Consider the following 22,187-nt stretch of genomic DNA (forward strand, 5'->3'; position numbering starts at 1 on the left):
GATCCTTTGAGACAGAGATTCCGCGGCTCAAAAAGGGAAGAAATTTTAAAGTAAACATTCCCATAGATGGTTGGAGATTTTTTAATAAAATTCACATGAAAAATTGGAGAATGGGATTTGATGCAATTAAAGACGGTGGGAGAGACGTTGGAGGGAGGGGATGGAAGAAATGCCCAGGACAATTGCTGGACTTACTTTAAAATTTGTTTTTAGTGTTTACTTATTATTGGGAGACAGAGAGCGACAGAGCACGAGCGTGGGAGGGGCAGATACAGAATCTGAAGCAGGATCCAGGGTCCAAGCTGTCCGCGCAGAGCCCGACGCGGGGCTCGAACTCGCAAACCGCGAGATCATGACCTGAGCTGAAGTCGGACGCCCAACCGACTAAGCCACCCAGGTGCCCCTCGCTGGACTTTATTTTATTTTATTTTATTTTATTTTATTTTATTTTATTTTATTTTATTTATTTATTTATTTATTCATTCCCCCGCTGGACTTATTTTAAAAACTGCCTCTGATTTCAGCAGAAATCCAAAGAAGGTATTTTGGACACTGACTATTGGGGTGTCTGCTCTTTTTCCTGACCTTTGAACCTTTCTGCCCAGAGGTGGTTTTCAAAGGAGCTCCGCCATTTCTCCCACTTCGTTTGTCCCACATGAGTTGATTTTACAATTGCTTCTTACCAGAGTAAATTCAGTGACGGGTTGGCTGTAGCGGTAGGAAATAAAACATGCCCAAAGAGCAGGCTCAGAACAGCGCCTGCATCCCAATCAGGCTGAAGAAGTGAGAGCCTGCCAGGGAAGGCTGGTGGTTTGTGCACAGAGGTGAGGAGCTTGATGGAGCGGGGCTGAGCGGAGGAAACCGCCTCTTCTTCTTCCGAGATCAGCTATCGTGCAGTTCAAGGGCTCTGGCATCCAATTCTCCTTCCCGAGAAGCCTGTTCTAGTGCAGCCAAGATGTATAGTGTGTGCAGCTGTTCTCTCTGCAACATCATGGGCCGTCTGGAAAAAAAAAAATGACATTCGTTGGGATAACCTCAGTGAGAACCTTTGTTGGTAATGACTGATGTCAGAGCACAGGTACTTTTGCTCTGTATATTTTTATCGTTTTAAATAAAGCCAACAGAATCGGGATGTCTATGCCTCCCCTCAGTCACAATGAATGTGATGTACATTCACATAGATCAGGCCAGAGATCAGGGCATCAATTTAGGGAGTATCTCTATCCATTACTGAAGGTTAATGAAAGAGAGACTATGGGGTTTATTTGTTTGTGTTCTAAGAGAGGCTTTCACGTTTTTAACAGTATGACACTTAATAGATTACATTGGAAAATCTCACGTTCTGTCCTTATGCTTATTGTTTGTTTTTTTAGCTTTGGTTTTGGATGGAGAAGGAACATGGATGATTTGAGGAAAAGGAAACATTGGGTTGCCCGGATCTGGTGCAGAGCGTAAGCCACTGTCTTGTTCAAAAATCCTTCTAACCACAGAAATGGGAAGATTCATGAAGAGCAAGCAGGGAGAAAATACCTCACTTTCAAATCTTCGGTTACTGCATCTCAGTCAGTTTCAGTTCTATAGTCCCTCCCCCAGGACACACAGCCTCACCTACTAGCTGGAACACTGGGGACCTTTCCCTCCCCGTGGCCAGGGGGACCCTAATGGCTACAGTTAGGCAACAGGAGAAAGAGCTTGTTTTTCCAGGAAATCAGCGAATGACTAAAGACAGACAAGGGGTTTAATTGGCAGAATAAAGAAATGATTTGAAATTATAAACAGAAAGACAAATCAGAAGGCCAGAAGCTAGGCGGCTCTGGGAAGCATAGGATGAGAGGCTTTATGACCAGATGTCTGAGTCAAATGCCTGGAGCACCACGAGGGTGTCAGAGATGTGTTTTAGAGAGGTGTTTGCAAGGCATCACCGGGGTGTGGGATTGGCAGGCTGACAGGACCTGGCAGTGCCTCAGTCCCTGGGTGTCCTCATAATTTGACTATCTGACTTTCTTTTTTTTTTTTTAATCTTTATTTTTGAGAGAGAGAGACAGAGACAGAGACAGAGACAGAGACAGAGTGCAAGCAGGGAAGGAACAGAGAGAGAGAGGGAGACACAGAATCCAAAGCAGACTTCAGGCTCCGAAATGTCAGCACAAAACCTGACGCAGGGTTCAAACTCAGGAACCGAGAGATCATGACCTGAGCTGAAGTCAGACACCCAACCGACCAAGCCACCCAGGCGCCCCATAGCTGACTTTCTTTTAAAGAAACTTTGACATTTTGAGATAACTGTAAAGGCACACAAAGTTTTACAGAAAGAGCTCATGTGCTTTTTATGCAGCTTCCCCTAGTGATGACATCTTGCAAACCTATAAAGCAATACCACAACCAAGATAGCGGCATTGGTGGTCACGATGCAGAAGATCCACCCTCACCAGATGCTTCAGGCTGCCATTTTGTAGCTACACCCAGTCTCCCCTGCTCACTCTTTCTTACCCTTTAGCGACACTAACCTGTCCTCTAAGGGTTTCTATAACTTTGTCATTTCAAGTCTGTTATATAATGGAGTCATACTGTATATAACCTTTGGGGAATGGCTTTTTCCCTCAACATAATTCTCTGGAATTCCATCCAAGTTGCACATGTCAATAGTTTGTTCCTTCTTATTCCCAAATAATATTCGTGATATGAACATACCACAGATTCTTTCATCATTCACCCACTGAAGGACATCTGGGTTGTTTACAGTTTTTGGCTATTCTGAATTAAGCTTCTAAACATTCATATACAGGTATTTGTGTGACCCTAAATCATTGTTCCTCTAGGATACAAGCCAGGTTGTATAGTAGCTGCATGATGAGTTTAAGAACCTGATAAATTGTTTTCCAGAGCGGCTGTATCGTGCCTTCCTACCAATAATGTGTGAGTGATCCAGCTTCTGTGCATCCTCACCAGCTTTTGGTGTTGTCACTATTTTTTTTTTTTTTTAGTTTTTTTTTTCTTTTTAGTTTTTGCCATACCAATAGGTGTGTAATGATAACTCATTGTGGTTTTAATTTGCATTTCATTACTGGCTAATGATGTTGATTATCTTTTCATGTGCTTGTTTTCAGTGAAATGTCTGTTCAAGTTTTTTGTTCAGTTTCTAATTGTATTGTTCGTTTTTACCGTTGAGTTTTGAGAGTTGTTTTTTTTTTAATGTACTCTAGGTGCTAGCCCTTTATCAGATACAGGGCTTGCAAATATTTTCTCCCAGTATGTAGCTTGTCTTTTCAGCCTCTAAACAAGGTCTTTCATGGAGCAAAATTTTTCAACGTGTCAATTTTTCCTTTTATGGATTTTCAAGGTTACGTAAGCTCCGTGCTTAGTTGTGGATCCTGAGGAGTTTTCTCCTATGTTCTTTCTCAAAAAGGTTTATAGTGTTAACATTTTGCATTTTGTTTTAAAAACACTTTTAACGTTTGTTTATTTTTGGAAGACAGAGATAGAGTGCAAACAGGGGAGGGACAGAGACAGAGGGAGACACAGAATCCGAAGCAGGCTCCAGGCTCCGAGCTGTCAGCACAGAGCCTGACGCATGACTCTAACCCACAACTGTGAGATCATGATCTGAGCCGAAGTCAGATGCTTAACTGACTGAGCCACCCAGGTGCCCCAACATTTTGCATTTTTTAAAATTAGACCTGAGACTTAGATTGAAGTGTTTCTTTTCTTTTCTTTTCTCTTTTCTTTTCTTTTTCTCTTTTCTTTTTTCTTTTCTTCTCTTTTCTCTCCCCTCCTCTCCCCTTCTCTTCTCTCCTCTTCTCTTCTTTCTCTTTGTCTATGGATGTATGATTGCTCTAGCACAATTTGTTAAAAAGGCCATCTTCCAAAGAATTACTTTTACACCTTAGTCAAAACTCAGTTGAACATATCTGTGTGGGTCTGTTTCTGAGTTCCATTGATCCAAATGGTTATCCCTCTGCCAATACATTGCAGTTTTGATTATTGTAATTATAAAATAAGTCTTGAAATCAGGTAGACTAATTCCTCCCAATTTTTTCTTCTTCTATAAATTGTTTTGCTTTTCTAGCTTTTTTACCCTTCTATATAAATTTTATAAAAGCCTTGTAGCTACAAAAGTCTTGCTGGGGTGTTGATAGGAAGTGATTTATACCGGTATATTGATTTAGGAATTACTGATATATTTACTGTGTTGAATCCTTCAATCCATGATCACCATACGATTCTCCATTTACTTAGATATTTAAACATTTTCTTTTGCCAATGTTGTATAGTTTTTAGCATATGAGTTTGAGAATATTTTGTTAGATTTATACTTAAGCGTTCCATTTATTATTTTTTAGTGGTTGTAAATATTTTTTAATTTTGGTATCTACACATTCATTGTTAGTATATGAGAATACAATTGAATTTTATGTTTTATCATGTGTTCTTTGAACTTGCAAAACTTACTTAGTGGTTCCAGGAGTCTTTTAAAGATTCTTTTGGATTTCTACATACACAATCATGTCATTTGCAAATAGGGACAATTTCCTTTCATCCTTTTCAACTGTATACCTTTTACTTCCTTTTCTTGCTTTATTGTACTGGCTAAAACTCACAGGACTATGTTGGAAGAGAGTGGTAAGAAAGCACATCCTTGCCTTATTCCTGGTCTTAGAAAGCATTGAATATGTCATTACCACTGAGTATAATGTTAGCTGTAGGGATTTTTTATGCATGTTCTTTTCAAATTGAGGAAATTTCTCTCTATCCCTATTTTTCTAAGAGTTTTTATCATGGGTATTGTATTTTGTCAAAAATTTTTTTTTCTTTATCGATTGATATGATCATAGAGTTTTTCTTCTTCAGTCTGTTAAAATGACTGTTGGATTATATTGACCCATTTTGGTAACCTTGGAATAAACCCCATTTGGTTACGGTGTTTAATTCTTTTCATATATTGATGCATTCTGTTTGATACTATTTTGTTAAATATTCAATGGAGCATATTGGTTTTCTATGGTTTTCATGAGGTTCTCTATTTTTGTACACTGTTTGCTAACGGTAATATAGCTTCGTAAAAAGAGTTGGAAAGTGTTCCCTTCTCTTCTATTTCCTTAAAGAAATTCTGTAAAATTTATGTTTTTTTAATTAAGATATAATTGAACTAGAACATTATATTAGTTTTAGGTATACAACATAATGATTCAATATTTTATACATCGTAAAATGATCATCACAATAAATCTAATTACCATCATTTACCATATAGTTTCAAACTGTTTTTCTTGTGATGAGAACTTTTAAGATGTACTTTTTTCAGCAACTTTCAAATATATAATACAGTATAATTAATTACAGTCACCATACTATATATTACATCCCTGTGACTTATTTATTGTATAACTGGAAGTTTGTATCTTTTGATTATCTTCACCATTTTGCCCACCTCCCCATCACCTTCATCTCTGGAGACCATCAATCTGTTTTTTTTGTGTGGTGTTGATTCTTCTTTAAGCATTTAGTAGCAATCTCCAGTGGAAACATCAAGTCCTAGAATTATCATTTTTTGTAGTTTTTAAATAATGAATTCAATTTTCTTAATAGTTGTATGGCTTCAAACTATGTATTTTGTGTTGGGAGAGTTGTGGTAGATTTTTTTTTTTTTTTTTTGAGAATTGGTCCATTCCATTTAAGGTATCAAATTTATATGTATAGAGTTATTGTGGGGTTTCCTTCTTATCCTTTTGCTGTCTGCAAGTCTATAGTGATATCCCCTGTTTCATCTGTGATATTTATAATTTGTCTCTTCTCTTTTTTTTCTTAGACTTGCTAAATTATCAATTTTATTGATCTTTTAAAATAACTAGCTTTTTGTTTCATCTATCTTTTCAATTATATTTTGGCTTTCAATTTCATCGATTTATCCTTTTGTATTTATTACTTTCTTCCTTCTACTTGCTTCATGTGTATTTTACTCTACTTTTTAAGTTTTTGAGGTGGCTGCTAAGACTATTGATTTATTTTCTTTTTTTTTATCGTATGCATTTGTTTTGATACATTTGTCTCTTGCCACTGCTTTCTCTGCATTGCAACAATTTTGATATGCTGTGTTTTTAGTTTCATCCAGTTTGAAGTTTTTGTTTTGTTTTTATTTCCCCTTAGACCAATTTCTCTTGACCAATGGACCAATTTCTTTTGACCAATGAAAAGGAGTTGTTTAGTTTCCAGATGTTTGGAGAATTTCTTATTATCTTTCTATTACAGTTTTTTAGTTTGATTTCATTGGGACAGAAAACATGCTGTGTATGATTTCAATTTATTTTATTTTATTTTATTATTTTTTTTAATGTTTATTTTTGAGACAGAGAGAGACAAAGCATGAACGAAGGAGGGGCAGAGAGAGAGGGAGACACAGAATCGGAAGCAGGCTCCAGGCTCTGAGCCATCAGCCCAGAGCCCGACGCGGGGCTCAAACTCACGGACTGCGGAATCGTGACCTGACCCGAAGTCGGACACTCAACCGACAGCCACCCAGGCGCCCCCGATTTCAATTTATTTTAAACTGTTGAGGTTTTTTGATAGCATAAGAAGTATACTTATCTTGGTGTATGTTCTATGGGCACTTGAAAAGAGCAAGTATTCTAATGTTGTTGAATGGAGTGCTCAATAATGTCAATTAGCTCCTGTTGGTAGATACTGTTTTTGAGTTCAGCATCCTTGCTGATTTTCTGCCTAGTTGTCCTAGCACTTTTTGAGTGAGGAATGTTGAAATATCCAATGACAACTCTAGATGTGTTTATCTCTCCTTTTTATCTCTTTCAAGTGTTTTTGTAATTTTTCATTGAATCAATTCTATCATTGCTGCTTTTAAGTTTTGTCAGATTATTCTAACATCTCTGTCAACTTGATGTTGGCATCTATGTTTTACTTACACATGTTTTTATTTTTTCAAGATTTATTGAAATATAATTGACATATAACATTGTGTAAGTTTAAGGTGTACAATGTGATGATTTGATGCATATATATATACATATATACATATATATATTGCAAAATGATTATCACAATAAGGTTAGTTAACAGTTCTATCATCTAACATAATTACCTTTTATGTGTGTGTGGTGAGTACATTTAAGTACTACTCTCTAAGCAATATAAGTATACAATACAGCATATATAATACAAGTTTACCTTACAGAATTGTTAACTATAGTTACTATAATGTATATTAGATGTCCAGAAATTATTGTACAGCTGGAAGTCTGCACCTTTTGACCAACATCTTCTCCTTTCCCCTGTCCTCCCACCCCTGGCAACTGCTTGTCTTTTCCTCATTACTATAAGTTCATTTGTTTGTTTTTTAGATTTTACATATAAGTGAGATCATACAGCATTTGTCCTTCTCTGTCTGACTTATATCACCTAGCATGATGCCCTCAAGGTCCATTTATGTTGCCACAAAAGGGAGAATTTCTATCTTTAATAATATTCTAATTTCTTTCTATATCACATATTTCTTATCATGGACACAGGTTTATTCCATGTCCCAGTTATTGTGAATAATGCTTCAATGAACATGGGGGTGCAGCTGTGTATTGAAGATAATCATTATATTTCCTTCAGAAATATACCTGGAAATGGGATTTCCTGGTCACATGGTAGTTCCATTTTTAATTTGGGGGGAACCTCTATACTATTTTCCATAGTGGCTGCACCAGTTTACATCCCCACATCCAACGAGGGTTCCCTTTTGTCTACATTCTCTCCAACTCTTCTGCTTTTGATAGTTCCATTCTAACAGGTATAAAGTACCATCTCATTGTGGCTTTGATTGACATTTCCCTGATAATTAGTGATGTTGATAATTTTTTCACGTACCTGTTGTTCATTTGTATGTCTTCTTTGGAAAATGTCTATTCAGGTCCACCAAGTCACCTCAGTCATAAACATAGGGGAGAGGAAATTCAGTTTCCTTCTGCTTCTGAGAAGGGATGAACGTTTGGCTGAAAGGGAAAGTCTGGATACCAAAGCAAACCTGCTGTCAGGAGAGGAAACATGAGAGCAGAGTTTGGCATGAGTTTTGTATGCAAGTGTGTATACAATCAAGTTTGGTCACGGATGGCTCAATGAATGCCTGCATAGAACTCAGCACAAAGACCAAGGTATGGCAACTGAAAAAAATCAGTTCAGGTTAATCATAACCAAGGAGGGAATTAAAATCGTGCCTTTACTTTGTGTGTGACTTTGGGCAAGTTATTAACTTTGCTTGCCTTGGTTTTCCCATTGATAAAATGCAAATAATGATGTTGCTTATACTAGTATGTAATGATGATTAAATAAGTATATGGTTCCCAAAACACAGTAAGAATTTTAAAAATATATGATTTTATATGTAAATAGATAAAATACATAAAAATATATAATTTTTAAAATATATCTTAAATATAATTGATCTCGGCTCAGGTCATGATCTCATGGTTCATGAGTTCGAGCCATAAGTCAGGCTCTGGTGTGCTCTTCGCTGACAGTGTGGGGCCTGCTTGGAACTCTCTCTCTCTTTTGAAATAAATGAATAAACTTAAAAAAAAATTCTTTTTAAAAAGGAAGGCTAGTTGTGAAGGGCATATAACATCTGTTCCAAGCTCTGTAACTGTGGCATTTGTATTTGGTGAGAATTTAAGATTCAATTACATTTTTATAAAAGAGAAAAAGAGACTACTTAATTATTTCAGTGCTTTCATTGGTGAATTGGTGTCAGAGAAATCTTTCCGCATGATACTTTGCATATTTTCGTTGTTCTCTATAGCCTACCAATGTCCTTTAAGCCAATCATTTCTTTAAACTGTTAGGAAAAATTATTTATTTAAAGAAAAACATATCATTGCTTTAGGGCCTCCAATGATGTGTACAAAATACAAATTCAACAATTAAATTACATTAAATTAAATTAACTCTGGCAGCTGTAATTTCCCATAAAAAGCACAGCAGCGTATTGGGTATGAAAGAATGCCGTGTGAAGCCCATTATATTTTTCTTACGGTTTTAGTTATTTAATCTTTTGATTCCTAAAAGAATTAAAATGCTCAAACATACTTTTTCTATGATTTAAATCTTTATATTAAATACATCTACTTGATTTATCTACAAACTTTTCTATTTGCAGTGTCTTATTAATAATTTGTTTATTTCAACTGAAGCAGAAAAACATTCACGACATCTAGTTGCTATCACTATGGACTGATAACTACCACAAAAACAAATTGTCATCATAGAATATTGATTATAGCTTGTTTAAAATATGTATATTCCGCACCTCTAATTTTATCTAATATCCACTTCATATTAGAAGCCCCTTACAGTCTGGAACGATTTCATTTTCAGTATCTAGAAGTGGCTGATATGTCATATTTTTAGTTTAAGTTAACTTCAATGAGTACATGGTAGTAATGATGGTGACCTCTCCGTTTTTGTTCTCAAATGTGGTTTGAGTGTCATATTCAGGCATCCTTAGGATTCTTCTCTTCCTCCTCCTCTTCCTTCTTCCTCTTCTTCTTCTTCCTCTTCCTCTTCCTCTTCCTCTTCTTCTTCTTCTTCTTCTTCTTCAAGTATATTTTATCTGTCTAAATTTCTGAATTTGATTCTTACTCTTAACCAATATAGGATGCAATTGACCTCAGGAATTAAAGATTGTCTGAAACGATTAAAGTTACAACAGAACACAATTCTGACTGGTGTGTGCAGCAGTATGCATACCAAAAGTCTTCACGTAATTTGACAGTATGTAGGGATAATGACGTTGAAAACGGGAGCCCAGGCAACCTGAGCTATAGCCCTAGTGTAGCACTAGCTCCTTTTCTAAATGTAGAAAATTCACCTAATCCCTTTTTGCTTTAATTTGCTCATATGTAAAGTGGTGATAATATGACTGGCTAAAAGTAACTTAGGTGTGAGGTTTGAAATGAAATACATATATATATATATATACACACACACACACACACACACATACATATACATATATAAACATATATATACATACATACATATATATATAGTACTCTCAAAGTAAAAACATATATGTTAATTGTTTTAATTGTCAAGATTATATATAAATTGGTTAATAAAACACATGGATAAAATTTATAATTTGAAATATTATATTTTATTATGTAAAGATGATCACTTGTGTTCTAGAAACCTAAGAACAATGTAAAATATTACATGCATACGATACTCAATGACTATGATACAAGGTATTAAACGATCTCAATCCTCTGTTTTACCAAATATCTAAACCACCCCAGGTGTTTTCTGCTTCCATATGCTTGCAAAACTGAGAATTCGTTAGCCTTAAAAGCATTCAGTTCCTCAATCATAAGGAATCTTGAAAGATTTCACTGATCTCTGAAGAAGTTTTCAACCCCTTTCTATTGCCTTAAGACTGGAAATGAAGGGGTGCCTGTGTGGCTCAGTCGGTTAAGCGACCGACTTCGGCTCGGGTCATGATCTCGCAGTCTGTGAGTTCGAGCCCTGCGTCAGGCTCTGTGCTGACAGCTCAGCCTGGAGCCTGTTTCAGATTCTGTATCTCCCTCTCTCTGACCCTCCCCCGTTCATGCTCTGTCTCGCTCTGTCTCTCTCTGTCTCAAAAATAAATAAACGTTAAAAACAATTTTTTTTTAAAAAGACTGGAAGTGAATTTAATCTTGTGAGGAGAAAATAATTGGTAATTTTTCCTTTTAGTGATGGTCTATGTATGTGAGTGCACTTATGAGTGTGTGGGTGAGTACGTGTGAGAGAAAGACTGTGTGTGTATGTGAGAGAGAAAGAGAAAGGGACAGTGTATTGTGTTTGTGTGTGTGTGTGTGTGAGAGAGAGAGAGACAGAGAGAACCATTTACACAAAAGTCTTACAGACTCTTTCCTTAAATACTTTCCTTATTATGCATTAGGAGTTTGGTGGCTTGTTTAAAACAGAGTTTTGTTTATCACAGCAGTGAAGTTGAAATATATTTTAAAGGTAGCCTAGGATTATAGTTTTAATACTGGGTAATGGTTTGGCCTGTCTCTATGCAGGAATCTGCAGGACTTTCTGGAGAATTCTCTATTGTCCCTGTGCTTATTATGCAATACTGCCGTGGCCAAGGGAGAACAATAGCTTTTCATTTTTCTGACATATATTGTTTTTTTGTTTGTTTGTTTTTGGTGACTGAGCCATTAGAAGATCTTTTGCTAATTTAGAGGAAAAATGCGATGTGTGCACGATAATTTCTATAAAGCTAAGAGATTTTTCTGAAGATAGCCCAAATTGTACAGGCTCTCAAAACGAGCACCATATACAGTTTGGTCCACAGAATGCATTGATTTTTTAAGAGACATCTTTGGGGGAAAAAAGGGTGGGATTCAACTTTGGAAGCTATTATCAAGAATCTTTTCTAAGTAGCAGGAAAAAAACTGGAGTCAGAGTGTTGATTCAAACCTCAGATCAGCCACTTACCAGAGTTATTTTTCTTCTCTGAGACCTCTGATTAAATCTCACAAATACGAAGGGGAATCTTTTTTATATCTAAGTGTGTAAACTGTGATTGTCAGATTCCCTGAAAATAAAATTTGATTTAATAACATTTACCTGGGTGACAGAATTTGGCGAAGTTCTGGTCCCCTTGGCCTTTGATCACAGGACGTGAACGCTGGGAAGGATGTAATGAGGTCTATGTCATAAGCCTGTTTGGGTCTCTGATCTTTTAGCTGGGGGAAATATTCTGAGGTCTCCTGTTACCCAAATACTGGGGTAAGAGGTTGGGATCGTGTACAGCAGTGGTTCTTGGACTTTGATATACATGAGAACCGCTTGGAGAACTTGTTGTACCACATTTTCCTAAGCCCCATCCCCAGAGATTCTAATTCTGTGGTCGGTCAGGTTGGGCCCAAGAAATTGCCTTTCCAATAAGCTTGCCATGACATCAGTGCTGCTGGTCTGAGAATCCCATTCTGAGAGAACTCTGTTTCCAGATTGTGAGCACATGTGCCCAGAGCATCAGGGAATCATGTTTAGCAAAAAAAAAAGAAAAAAGAAAAGAAAAGAAAAAAAAGCCTTTCTCCAAAGAAAGGGAAGAATAAATAAAATAAAGAGAAGCAGCAAACACTGCCCTTCAGGCCCTTCAGTAGGCATCTTATCCTTTGTCTTTGCAGCACTCTGTGAGAAAGGAAGCATTACCAGATTTTGGCAGAATAAGAAACCAGGTTTCAGAGAGAAAGAACAAACACCACCCAAGTGACGTGACTAAGCCGCAGGCCTGAGGTTCACAGTGAAACTCTGACTCTGTTTCTGGCGCTTCCCACGGTGGAGGGCACTGTTTGCAGACCTCTTTGTTGGGCTCCTCATATTAAATTTTAAAAACTTTATACCAAGAAAAGGTGTTATTAGAATTCATCCCACTTCTTAGTAGAGTCATTATCCAAAGTGACTTTGAGCGGGCTCAGGGAGTCTGGTGAGAATTACCTGCCAAATCAGGGTGCCCAATACGCAGTGGTCATCTTCAGTCAAGAACTGGTTTCCCTTCTATGGCCACTGGTTCTCTCCACTTGTTTTCCCAGCAGCCAGACCCTCCCTTACTTAAGTTTTCTGACATATTTCACTCTGATGATGATCCTTAGCTCCTGTGACCTGAAGGAAAGAACAATGTGGTTCAGAGACCAGCCTCATTGTATGACAGTCTGTCAGAAATGGAGAACCTCAGGCCTTACTTCAGACCTTCTGCGAAATCAAGTTTCATCTGAACAAAATTCCCAAGTGATTCATATGCACATTAGAGTATCCAAAAGACCTGTGTAAGAAATAACATGAGATAAGAGTTGAGGGGGAAAAAAGTGGTTTCCCACTTTTCTGGCTTGGCTATCATCTGCATTTCTTGAACTGTAAGTTCCTTGAGGGCAATAGACTGGATCAGGATCATTCAGAAGCATTCTGGCATGTATTTTGACGTACAGTAAGTGACAAATGACCACTTGTTGACTAAATGACTCCCGAAATCTCAACAGCAGGCTCATTTTTCCTGAGTGCTAGAATCATGACTCCTACCTAAACATTTCCCGATTTATTTTTTACAGGCACCTCTAATTTGATATAAGCAACTTGATTTCTCACTTATATTTGCTGCACCTCTTGTTATCCTTCTTTCTGAGAATAGTACCCTGTTTCTTAATTTTTTTTTAATGTTTATTTTTGAGAGAGAAAGAAAGACACAGACTGGGAGTAGGGGACAGGGAAGGAGGGAGACACAGAATCTGAAGCAGGCTCCAGGCTCTGAGCTGTCAGCACACAGCCTGACGCAGGTCTTGAACTCATGAACCGTGAAACCATGACCTGAGCCGAAGTTGGATGCTTAACTGACTGAGCCACCCAGGTGCCCTGATAGTACCCTGATTCTTAAGTCAAACATAAGAAACTGCCCAATCAATTATCATCTCTTGACCTCTCACTAATTATGGAATCTATTCCATTCTTTCTAAGGCCATGGTTATGAATCTATTCCTTTTTTGTTTGTTTAGGCATTTCTTTTTTTTTAATTTTTTTTAAATTTACAACCAAATTAGTTAGCATTTAGTGCAAAGTGATTTCAGGAGTAGATTCCTTAGTGCGCCTTATCCATTTAGCCCATCCCCCCTCCCACAACCCCTCCAGTAACCCTCCGTTTGTTCTCCATATTTAAGAGTCTCTTATGTTTCGTCCCCCTCCCTGTTTTTATATTATTTTGGTTTCCTTTCCCTTATGTTCATCTGTTTTGTCTCTTAAAGTCCTCATATGAGTGAAGTCATATATTTGTCTTTCTCTGACTGACTAATTTCACTTAGCATAATACCCTCCAGTTCCATCCATGTAGTTGCAAATGGCAAGATTTCATTCTTTTTGATTGCCGAGTAATACTCCATTGTGTGTATATATATATCACATCTTCTTTATCCATTCGTCCATCGATGGACATTTAGGCTCTTTCCATATGTTGACTATTGTTGATAGTGCTGCTATACACATTGGGGTGCATATGTCCCTTTGAAACAGCGCACCTGTATCCCTTGGATAAATACCTAGTAGTGCAATTACTGGGCCATAGGGTAGTTCTATTTTTAGTTTTTTGAGGAACCTCGATACTGTTTTCCAGAGTGGCTGCACCAACTTGAATTCCCAACAATGCAAAAGAGATACTCTCTCTCCGCATCCTCGCCAACATCTGTTGTGGCCTGAGTTGTTAATGTTAGCCATTCTGACAGGTGTCAGGTGGTAATCTCATTGTGGTTTTGATTTGTATTTCCCTGATGATGAGTGATGTTGAGCATTTTTTCATGTGTCGGTTGGCCCTCTGGATGTCTTCTTTGGAGAAGTGTCTATTCATGTCTTTTGCTCATTTCTTCACTGGGTTATTTGTTTTTTGGGGTGTTAAGCTTGATATGTTCTTTATAGATTTTGGATACTAACCCTTTATCTGATATGTTGTTTGCAAATACCTTCTCCCATTCTGTCGGTTGCCTTTTAGTTTTGCTGATTGTTTCCTTTGCTGTGCAGAAGGTTTTTATTTTGATGAGGTCCCAGTAGTTCATTTTTGCTTTTGTTTCCCTTGCCTCCAGAGACGTGTTGAGTAAGAAGTTGCTACGGCCAAGATCAGAGAGGTTTTTGCCTGCTTTCTCCTTGAGGATTTTGATGGCTCCCTGTCTTACATTTAGGTCTTTCATCCATTTTGACTTTATTTTTGTGTATGGTGTAAGAAAGTGGCCCAGGTTCATTCTTCTGCATGTTGCTGTCCAGTTTTCCCAGCATCACTTGCTGAAGAGATTGTCTTTATTCCATTGGATATTCTTTCCTGCTTTGTCAAAGATTAGTTGGCCATACATTTGTGGGTCCATTTCTGGGTTCTCTATTCTGTTCCATTGATCTGAGTGTCTGCTCTTGTGCCAGTACCATATTGTCTTGATGATTACAGCTTTGTGGTATAGCTTGAAGTCCGGGATTGTGATGCCTCCTGCTTTGGTTTTCCTTTTCAAGATTGCTTTGGCTATTTGGAATCTTTTCTGGTTCCATACAAATTTTAGGATGGTTTGTTCTAGCTCTGTGAGGAATGCTGGTGTTATTTTGGTAGAGGTTGCATTGAATATGTAGATTGCTTTGGGTAGTATCAACATTTTAACAATATTTGTTCTTCCTATCCAGGAGGGTGGAATCTTTTTCCATTTCTTTGTGTCTTCTTCAATTTCTTTCATAAGCTTTCTATAGTTTTCAGTGTATAGATTTTTCACCTCTTTGGTTAGATTTATTCCTAGGTATTTTATGGTTTTTGGTCCAATTGTAAATGGGATCAATTCCTTGATTTCTCTTTCTGTTACTTCATTGTTAGTGTATAAGAATGCAACGGATTTCTGTGTATTGATTTTATATCCTACAACTTTGCTGAATTCATGAATCAGTGCTAGCAGTTTTTTGGTGGAATCTTTAGGGTTTTCCATATAGAGTATCATGTCATCTATGAAGAGTGAAAGTTTGACTTCCTCCTGGATGATTTGGATGCCTTTTATTTCTGTGTGTTGTTTGATTGCAGAAGCTAAGACTTCCAACACTGTTGAAAAGCAGTGGCGAGAGTGGACATCCCTGTCTTGTTCCTGACCTTAGAGGGAAATCTCTCAGTTTTTCCCCATTGAGGATGTTAGCATTGGGTCATTCACATATGGCTTTTATCATCTCGAGGTATGATCCTTCTATCCCTACTTTCTTGAAGGTTTTTATCAAGAAAGGATGATGTATTTTGTAAAATGCTTTCTCTGCATCTATTGAGAGGATTATATGGTTCTTGTCCTTTCTTTTATTGATGTAATGAATCATGTTAATTGTTTTGCAGATATTGAACCAGCCCTGCATCCCAGGTATAAATGCCACTTGGTCGTGGTGAATAATTTTTTAATGCATTGTTGGATCCAGTTGGCTAATATCTTGTTGAGGATTTTTGCATCCATGTTCATGAGGGAAATTAATCTAGAGTTCTCCTGTTTAGTGGGGTCTCTGTCTGGTTTTGGAATCAAGGTAATGCTGGCTTCATAGAATGAGTTTGGAAGTTTTCCTTCCATTTCTATTTTTTGGAACAACTTCAAGAGAATAGGTGTTAACTCTTCCTTGAAAGTTTGGTAGAATTCCCCTGGAAAGCCATCTGGCCCTAGACTCTTGTTTTTTGTTTGTTTGTTTGTTTGTTTTTTGTTTTGTTTTGTTTTGTTTTTTTTTGGCAGATTTTTGATTACTAATTCGATTTCCTTACTGGTTATGGGTCTGTTCAAATTTTCTATTTCTTCTTGTTTAAGTTTTGATAGTGTATAATTTCTAGGAATTTGTCCATTTCTTCCAGATCACCCATTTTATTTGCATATAATTGCTCGTAATATTCTCTTATTATTGTTTTTATTTCTGCTGTGTTGGTTGTGATCTCTCCTCTTTCATTCTTGATTTTATTTATTTGGGTCCTTTCCTTTTTCTTTTTGATCAGACTGGCTAGTGGTTTATCAATTTCGTTAATTCTTCCAAAGAACCAGCTTCTGGTTTCATTGATCTGTTCTACTGTTTATTTTGGTTTTGATAGCACTAATTTCTGCTCTAATCTTTGTTATTTCCTGTCTTCTGCTGGTTTTGCGTTTTATTTGCTGGTTTTTTTTTTCCAGCTCTTTAAGGCATAAAGTTAGGTTGTGTATCTGAGATCTTTGTTCCTTCTTTAGGAAGGCCTGGATTGCTATATACTTGTCTCTTATGACTGCCTTTGCTGCGTCCCAGAGGTTTTGGGTTGTGGTATTATCATTTTCATTGGCTTCCATATACTTTATTTAAGCATTTCTTGCCTGATATGCTTATTTTTTAATTTTAAAATATTATTTATTTGTTCTTCATGTATTCCCTGTAGGTACATTAGCACTGTATATAACTTATTAACTTTTCAGCTTTATTGAGGTATAATGGACAAGTAAAGTTGTAAAATATTTCAAGTGTACATCATGATGATTTGATACATGATTATATTGTGAAAGGATTTCTCTGCCAATGTAGCTTAATTAACACATCCACCACTTCATGTATTTAACTTTTTCTTTTTTTAAGTTCTACTCTCCGAGCAAATTTAAATTACATAATGCAGTGTTATCAACTACAGTCACCACGTTATGCATTAGAGCCTCAGACTTCATTTGTTTTATAGCTGAAAGTCTGTACCTTTTTACAAACCTTTTTCCTATTTCCCCCACTTTCTAGCCCCTGGAAACCACTATTTTACTCTCTCTTTCTGAGTTTGGCTTTTTATTTAGATCCCATATTATAAGTGATACTATGCTGTACTGGTCTTTCTCTGTCTAGCTGATTTCACTTAGCATAATCCCTTAAGGGTCCATCCATGTTGTTATAAATGGCAGGATTTCCTTCCTTTTCGTGGCTGAATAACATACAATAGGATATCTATCTATTATCTATCTACCTATCTGTCTATCTATCTACCTATCATCTCACGTCTTCTTTATTCACTCATCCACTGACAGACCCTTAGGTTGTTTCCATGTCTTGGCCATTGTGAATAATGCTGCAATGAGCATGAGGGTGCAGATATCTCTTCAATATCCTGTTTTCATTTCCTTTGAACATATACCCAGAAGTCTTGCCTGATTTATTTTAATGGCATCCTTTATTACCTCCTTGTCTATTGTTTTACGTCTCTCAAATCTATTCTTTACACTGCTTCCAAAATGATTGCTCAAAATCTAAACCTGATTTAGTCACCTCTTTTGCTTAAATAGCTTCTTGTGGCCTTCAGGATAGAATTTAAACTATAGAATATTTTCCAAGATGCTTTGTTATCTGGCTTCTGCCTGCTTCTCCACTCTCATATTTTACCTCTTTCCTCCTTGAACTTTATAATTCAGTCACACTCTGTGACTTGCATTTCTATACTAAACAAGCTTTACTGCCTCTTGCATCCCAGAATTGCCATCCTCTCTATACCTACTTATCTTGCAAACCTTTGCTTCCCTTCATGACTCAAGCCAGTGACTTTGCTGTTAAGAAACCTTGACATTTCTGGTCTAAGTTAGGTGCCTCTTCCATTTGTTGCCCCAGACCTTGTGCACTTCTCCAGCGTGCCACTTATCACACCATTATCACAACGGTGTTTAGTTTATCAGATCCACCCATGAACTCTTTTAGAACAAGTACAAAGTCTTTTATCTGTATATCTCCATGGTGTAGCCCAGTGCAGGAATCATTGCAGATCTTCATTACATATATTTTTTCCTTGATGAATGAATAAATTGGAAGCAGCAGCTCTCAAACAGGGGCTTAGCGAGAAGCTGAAGATTACAAATACCTCGTGAGAGCAGGGATCATCGCGTGTTTACCTTTGGGCTCTCAGAGCTTAGCACAATGCTTGGAATATGGTATGCATTCCATAAATATTTATCAAAGAAATGAAGGGATATATAGAATAATGAATATCCATTGGATAGATGCTGTCCATGAAAAGATTGTGGTAAAATGCTGATTTTCTGCCATCTATTTCATTTCTCTTGCCTTTGTCTTCTGCTCCCTGCACTGGGTATGTTGGCAGACAGACCTGTAGGCCCAGGCTTGCGCCAGTTCTGAGCTAGGTATGACAGGGACAGAAATTATATCAATACCCTCAGTCCTACACTCCAGGGATTAGTTTTGTTGATTACCAAGCTGTGGTGCATCAGGAATAAGTTCTGTGGCTGTGTCAGCAACTTGTTAATGACAGCCTTGGGTGGGCAAAGTGTATTTGGCAGAGGTATTCCATCATCCCTCTATCAGTTTCAATTTCCTCTGCTCTGTGCCCGTACATCCCATTTCCCAGACTTGACTTCCTTCATCGACAGCTTGTAGGCAATTCTTTTGTTTCTTTCCATTATCACATCCTGCTACCAGTTCTGTTCCTGAACTATTAGAATTATCAGCTACTCAATCATCTCCAATACTAAATCTATACATATCTGTTTTACTTTTCTTCAACCCTACATTTCATGAGGGAAGACACAGAAATAATGATGCTTTTTTGTTTTAAACCCAATGAGGCAAATCTAGTGGTTGTTGGGAAAGTTCTGGCAAGATCCATCACACAATCGGTTCACGCTGAATACCTGTCCAGGCATATTTTTTAGACTTATTTTCTTCTAAATAGGCATTGCCAATGTTTTCACACATAATTAGCAATATATTTTTATGTTGGTGAATTCTTTGGAGACCCTCATGTATATCGTCCTTGAAATAAATATCCACGACTTCATATTCATGTAGGTATAAAATCATATAAGTAAATAAATAAATAGAGGAGAAAGAAAATCTCTTCCTAACAGAAGAATTCCAGTTAATAAATGTGGAAGAAAAGAGGGAAGTTGAAGTCATCAATGGCCAACCACTAGGGTAATAGTTGTTATAAATAAGTTCTACTGATGCAAACTAAAATTGGTGGGCAGAAGTATGAGGGGAAACATGGTATTTTCATAATCTCAAAATATATACCCCCAATATTTATTCATTGCAAAAGGAAAAATAGTAACTTTACTGTAGAGAAGCCTGGCAGACACCATCTTATCAAATGATCAAGGCTAGCATCATCCCCTGATGAAACTCACTGAGAAGGTCATATCATTTCCGTGGTATTATTGCCAAAAAAATGTATAATCTTAAAGTAGTCATAAGAAAACATCGGGAAAAAAAATAATTAGAGGATATTCTACAAAATACCAGACTAGTACTCTTCAAAAGTGTCAATTATAAGAGATAAGAAAAGATTGTCACAGACCAGACAGGGAGAGGCAAGGAATTGTCACAGATTGAAGAAGACTCCAAAGGCACAACAACTAACCGCAGAAAAAAGGACATGAGCGGACAAACTTGTAAACATGTTCATTGTCTGCAGTTTAGTTGATAGTATTACACCCATGTTAATTTCCAAGTGTCAATGATCGTGCTTAGATTATGCAAGATGCTGAAGCTAGGCAAGCTGGGTCAAAGATATACAGGAATTCTCTGTATTATTTTCAAAGTTTTTCTGAAAGTCTGTATTTATTTCAAAATAATGTTCTTAAGTTAAAGAATGTCAATGGTTTAGAACAGAGCATATAGTAAATGTTTAACAAAGTCTAGTCAGTTATTGCCAATGTCACTGTAACATCAGTCTGCCCAGACTGCCTTGGCAGGCCACACCCTGTGTGTGCACAAAACTTCTACACTGCACATCTCTACACTCTGCCCCACATTTGAGCCTGTGCGACAAAGCCCATGTTATCAACATATAGTAGTCCCTAGAAAAGACAGAAAAATTGGACTTTAGTCTTCTGTTTCTAAAAGTTCAAGAAAATAAAACAGAAAAAGCTTATTGCTTGCTTTATCTGTCTTCTTTAAGAGACTGCTTGGATTTCTCTGAATGTAAATAGAGAATCCAAGCAAGATTGCTTCGAGATCGTCAAGATGGACTCACACATGGGAGACCATATTTCTCTAATTGTCCACAGCTCTTGGACAGCACAACTGCCTCAATAGATAAGGAAAAAATTGTTTTCAAAAAACATTTGACAAGGTTTCACATCAGAGATTTATATCTGAGGCAGACCCAGGGAACAGGAGGTAAAATAGCATATTGCAGCGGAAAACTAATTTAAGAGTAGTAGACGAAAGGCAGTCATAGATGGCAAATTCAGCTTCGAAGAGGGTTAGAAACAGCAAGCTTTCCAGAGCTCTGGGAATAAGGCCCACATATTTGGGGACATGTTCAGAGGAGAAAAGATCATTGAATTTGCTAGTGATACTAAAATTGAAGTCTTAGCAAATAATAAGGTGCAATATTAGCAGATTGAAAAGGATTTGAATTGTGGGTGATTAAAGCAGGGGATGCTAAATGCAGTTCAGGTACAAAGATACAAACTGAGAAGCACAGGATCAAGGAGCCAATTATGCAGAACATACACCCAGAAAAGGATTTGGAGGATATTGTGGGAAAATCTGCAAAACCATCAGCATAGAGCAGAACTGCATTAGAGAAAGCAACCCGGATTTACTAGGTTATCTCATCAAAGGGGGAGGAGAGGAGAGAGAGACTGCACTTTCCTAAGGCATTTGCCTGATTCCTACTTTCAATAGAGTGTCCACTGCTGGACTGAACAGAAAATGAAAGAGACGGGGCTTGAGGATGGAGATGCAGTAAAGGGAAACATTTAATTGGGAACCTATTTCCATTTTAGCCTCATTGGAAACAGGGGATTTAACAGTGGAGGTTTGGAAAATTGAGTATTCTCAGGAAAGTTTTTGAAATACAGAAATTGGTGGACAAATCATTGTTTAAATGCATGCACTGTTCTCATAATAGGCTCAAATCTTATTTAAAGGACTCGACTAAAAGTTTACTATACTACCGATGTTAGCATGTGCGTAAAGGCAAAATTCAGTCCCAGGGTTAATACAGGGGAACCAGAGCAGAATTATTTAATGCTACATACAAGAAAAAGCTGTCAGGAAAAGCTGGGAAAGTAAAAGTGCAAATGAATTGAAGAGACACTTAAACGTATTTTTGGTGAAGGAGGTGATTAAAAATCATTGCTAAAAAAAAAAAATCACAGGGAAAAGGAAGTGAGAACAAATTTTAAATGACCAGTTTTGACAAGCCAAGTTTTCCTAATTGCAATGCTTCATACATATACTAGAACGTAGTTACATAAACAAGCCTTGAAGTCTTCCATTTATTTATATTTGTGTGCATTGCTTTTCTGATTCTGCCACAGGGCATGTGGATCCATTTTAATATAAGTACAGGGTATGCCAGTTTCACAGAGCTCCATCTAGCATTCTGTTTAACATGGTCTACCAGACTCTATGTATGAATGAAGCATGGAGTTCTGGCTGCATCAGCACGCAGAGTAAAGTCAAAGCAGAAGCAATTTTACTGGTGACTCAGGATTAAAAAGTTAATTTCATCTGAAATATGCAGACAAGTAAAGCCAAGTATTGAGCCTTGTTTACCCTTTGATACAACTATGTGGTTATCTCAGTTTTCCACTTTACTTTGCATGATAAAGAATCACAGAAATGTCTAGCTAGAAGGGACCTTAAGAATCATCTACCACAATCCTCTTAGGTTCCAGATAAGGCAAATGAGAAACAGAACGATTAAGAAATTTACCCAA

The 22,187-nt window shown here is 37.2% G+C and overlaps 1 protein-coding gene and 1 long non-coding RNA gene across 2 annotated transcripts in view; both read right to left on the reverse strand.

The window, feature by feature from the left end:
- Nucleotides 1-488: 488 nt before the first annotated feature.
- LOC109250242 (uncharacterized) lies at nucleotides 489-8,146 on the reverse strand. Its single transcript, XR_002072936.2, has 2 exons — nucleotides 7,864-8,146; nucleotides 489-1,000 (listed from the first exon to the last, which is right to left on the reverse strand). It is a non-coding gene; the product is annotated as an uncharacterized LOC109250242 (long non-coding RNA).
- A 4,144-nt stretch (nucleotides 8,147-12,290) lies between these two features.
- The window catches only part of LOC128775274 (translation initiation factor IF-2-like), a 519,737-nt gene continuing 509,840 nt past the window's right edge, over nucleotides 12,291-22,187 (reverse strand). Inside the window, exon 7 of the mRNA XM_053896151.1 lies at nucleotides 12,291-12,648. The gene's annotated coding sequence lies outside the window, so the exon portion shown is untranslated. The remainder of the gene's footprint in view (nucleotides 12,649-22,187) is intronic.

This window comes from Panthera pardus, unplaced genomic scaffold, assembly GCF_024362965.1.
Source record: "Panthera pardus isolate Hobbes unplaced genomic scaffold, ASM2436296v1 HiC_scaffold_7, whole genome shotgun sequence".
Lineage (NCBI taxonomy): Eukaryota > Metazoa > Chordata > Mammalia > Carnivora > Felidae > Panthera > Panthera pardus.